Source organism: Cherax quadricarinatus, chromosome 26 (genome assembly GCF_038502225.1).
Source record: "Cherax quadricarinatus isolate ZL_2023a chromosome 26, ASM3850222v1, whole genome shotgun sequence".
Taxonomy (NCBI): Eukaryota; Metazoa; Arthropoda; class Malacostraca; order Decapoda; family Parastacidae; genus Cherax; species Cherax quadricarinatus.
Window position 1 is genome coordinate 28,981,417 of NC_091317.1, and position 4,576 is coordinate 28,985,992.

The window sequence follows — 4,576 nt, forward strand, 5'->3', positions numbered from 1 at the left end:
AAGAACGCATGAACACACACACGAACGCATGCACACACTCACGAACGCAAGCAGGCACTCAAGAACGCATGCAAGCACTCACGAACGCATGTAGACACTCACGAACGCAAGAAGGCACTCACGAACGCAAGCAGGCACTCACAAACGCATGCACACACTCACGAACGCAAGCACGCACTCAGGAACGCATGCACACACTCCCGAACGCATGCACACACTCAGGAACGCATGCACACACTCACGAACGCAAGCAGGCACTCAGGAACGCATGCACACACTCAGGAACGCATGCACACACTTACGAACGCATGCACACACTCACGAACGCAAGCAGGCACTCAGGAACGCATGCAAACACTCACGAACGCAAGCAGGCACTCAGGAACGCATGCACACACTCCCGAACGCATGCACACACTCACGAACGCATGCACACACTCACGAACGCAAGCAGGCACTCAGGAACGCATGCACACACTCACGAACGCATGCACACACTCAGGAATGCATGCACACACTCAGGAACGCATGCACACACTCAGGAACGCATGCACACACTCAGGAATGCATGCACACACTCAGGAACGCATGCACACACTCAGGAACGCATGCACACACTCAGGAACGCATGCACACACTCAGGAATGCATGCACACACTCAGGAACGCATGCACACACTCAGGAATGCATGCACACACTCAGGAACGCATGCACACACTCACGAACGCATGCACACACTCACGAACGCATGCGCACGCTCACGAACGCATGCACACTCTCACGAACGCATGCACACACTCAGGAACGCATGCACACACTCACGAACGCATGCACACACTCAGGAACGCATGCACACACTCAGGAACGCATGCACACACTCACGAACGCATGCACACACTCACGAACGCATGCACACACTCAGGAATGCATGCACACACTCAGGAACGCATGCACACACTCACGAACGCATGCACACACTCACGAACGCATGCACACACTCACGAACGCATGCACACACTCAGGAATGCATGCACACACTCACGAACGCATGCACACACACACGAACGCATACACGCACTTTAGGTTACGTAGGGATATAAGCAGCAAAAGATGTGTGATGGATGGTGGCTGTCTGTCTGTCTGTGTCTCTCTCTGTCTCACTGTCTGTGTCTCTCTCTGTCTCACTGTCTGTGTCTCTCTCTGTCTCACTGTCTGTGTCTCTCTCTGTCTCACTGTCTGTGTCTCTCTCTGTCTCACTGTCTGTGTCTCTCTCTGTTTCACTCTGTGTGTGTGTGTGTGTGTCTGCTTGTCTGTCTGTCTCTCTATCTCTCCCCTAGCTTATGTATCTAGAAATGTATCATACACACACACACACACACACACACACACACACACACACACACACACACACACACACACACCCACACACACAAACACACACACACACACACACACACACACACACACACACACACACACACACACACACACACACACACACACACACACACACACACACACACACACACACACACACACACACACACACACACACACACACACACACACACACACACACACACACACACACACACACACACACACACACACACACACACACACACACACACACATACACACACACACACACACACACACACAAGAAAGGGGACTACACAGGAATGAGGAACTACCTGAACGGGGTTCAGTGGAACAGAGAACTGGCAGGGAAGCCAGTTAATGAGATGATGGAATATGTAGCAACAAAATGCAAGGAGGCTGAGGAGAGGTTTGTACCCAAGGGTAACAGGAGTAATGAAAAAGCCAGGATGAGCCCATGGTTTACCCAAAGGTGCAGGGAGGCAAAAACCAAGTGTGCTAGGGAATGGAAGAAATATAGAAGGCAAAGGACCCAGGAGAATAAGGAGAACAGTCGTAGAGCCAGAAACGAATATGCACAGATAAGAAGGGAGGCCCAAAGACAATATGAAAATGACATAGCAGCGAAAGCCAAATCTGACCCGAAACTGTTGTACAGCCACATCAGGAGGAAAACAACAGTCAAGGACCAGGTAATCAGGCTAAGGAAGGAAGGAGGAGAGACAACAGGAAATGACCGTGAAGTATGTGAAGAACTCAACAAGAGATTCAAAGAAGTGTTCACAGAGGAGACAGAAGGGACTCCAGAAAAACGGAGAGGTGGGGCACACCACCAAGTGCTGGACACAGTGCACACAACCGAGGAAGAAGTGAAGAGGCTTCTGAGTGAGCTAGATACCTCAAAGGCAATGGGGCCAGATAACATCTCCCCATGGGTATTGAGAGAGGGAGCAGAGGCGCTATGTGTACCCCTAACAACAATATTCAATACATCTATCGAAACAGGGAGATTGCCTGAGGCATGGAAGACAGCAAATGTAGTCCCAATCTTTAAAAAAGGAGACAGACATGAAGCACTAAACTACAGACCAGTGTCACTGACATGTATAGTATGCAAAATCATGGAGAAGATTATCAGGAGAAGAGTGGTGGAACACCTAGAAAGGAATGATCTCATCAACAGCAGCCAGCATGGTTTCAGGGACGGGAAATCCTGTGTCACAAACCTACTGGAGTTCTATGACATGGTGACAGCAGTAAGACAAGAGAGAGAGGGGTGGGTGGATTGCATTTTCTTGGACTGCAAGAAGGCGTTTGACACAGTTCCACACAAGAGATTGGTGCAAAAACTGGAGGACCAAGCAGGGATAACAGGGAAGGCACTACAATGGATCAGGGAATACTTGTCAGGAAGACAGCAGCGAGTCATGGTACGTGGCGAGGTGTCAGAGTGGGCACCTGTGACCAGCGGGGTCCCGCAGGGGTCAGTCCTAGGACCAGTGCTGTTTCTGATATTTGTGAACGACATGACGGAAGGAATAGACTCTGAGGTGTCCCTGTTTGCAGATGACGTGAAGTTGATGAGAAGAATACACTCGATCGAAGACCAGGCAGAACTACAAAGGGATCTGGACAGGCTGCAGACCTGGTCCAGCAATTGGCTCCTGGAGTTCAATCCCACCAAGTGCAAAGTCATGAAGATTGGGGAAGGGCAAAGAAGGCCGCAGACGGAGTACAGTCTAGGGGGTCAGAGACTACAAACCTCACTCAAGGAAAAAGATCTTGGGGTGAGTATAACACCAGGCACATCTCCTGAAGCGCACATCAACCAAATAACTGCTGCAGCATATGGGCGCCTAGCAAACCTCAGAACAGCATTCCGACATCTTAATAAGGAATCGTTCAGGACCCTGTACACCGTATACGTTAGGCCCATATTGGAGTATGCGGCACCAGTTTGGAACCCACACCTAGCCAAGCACGTAAAGAAACTAGAGAAAGTGCAAAGGTTTGCAACAAGACTAGTCCCAGAGCTAAGAGGTATGTCCTACGAGGAGAGGTTAAGGGAAATCAACCTGACGACACTGGAGGACAGGAGAGATAGGGGGGACATGATAACGGCATACAAAATACTGAGGGGAATTGACAAGGTGGACAAAGACAGGATGTTCCAGAGATTGGACACAGTAACAAGGGGACACAGTTGGAAGCTAAAGACACAGATGAATCACAGGGATGTTAGGAAGTATTTCTTCAGCCACAGAGTAGTCAGTAAGTGGAATAGTTTGGGAAGCGATGTAGTGGAGGCAGGATCCATACATAGCTTTAAGCAGAGGTATGATAAAGCTCACGGCTCGGGGAGAGTGACCTAGTAGCGATCAGTGAAGAGGCGGGGCCAGGAGCTCGGACTCGACCCCCGCAACCTCAACTAGGTGAGTACAACTAGGTGAGTACACACACACACACACACACACACACACACACACACACACACACACACACATACACACACATACACACACACACACACACATACACACACATACACACACATACACACACACACATTCACCGTCATCAAAGTGTTATTATAAGAGTTAAAGAACCCGCTAAGGGCTCTTGAACACATTAAACGCTAAACCCGTGTGGGTCACTCAGCGCCGCAGGACGTAGTGCAAGCTTGATCCTCCGTCTGACAGACACAGACAGAAAGCTTGATCCTCCGTCTGACAGACACAGACAGACAGATGAGCAAATTATATAAACTACATTCTAAGAAAACTTTTGACAGAGTTCCTCTTCAAAGAATAATTTGAAAGCTGTAACATAGGTAAATTATAACAATATCCTGGTGGTAAGATGTGACAAGTGGGGTGCCACAAGGGTCTGTACTTGCCTCATTAATATTTATAAAGTCATACAAATTATTTATCCGAAGGAATATAAATCATATAAATTTAAAAATGAATGTAAATCTTTACATGAGAACCTGGATATACTGAACCCATATAGCAGTATGCACCAGTTTCTTATATATATATATATATATATATATATATATATATATATATATATATATATATATATATATATATATATATATATATATATATATATATATATATATATATATATATATATATATATATATATATATATATATATATATATATATGCATGGAATTCGCAAGAGCAG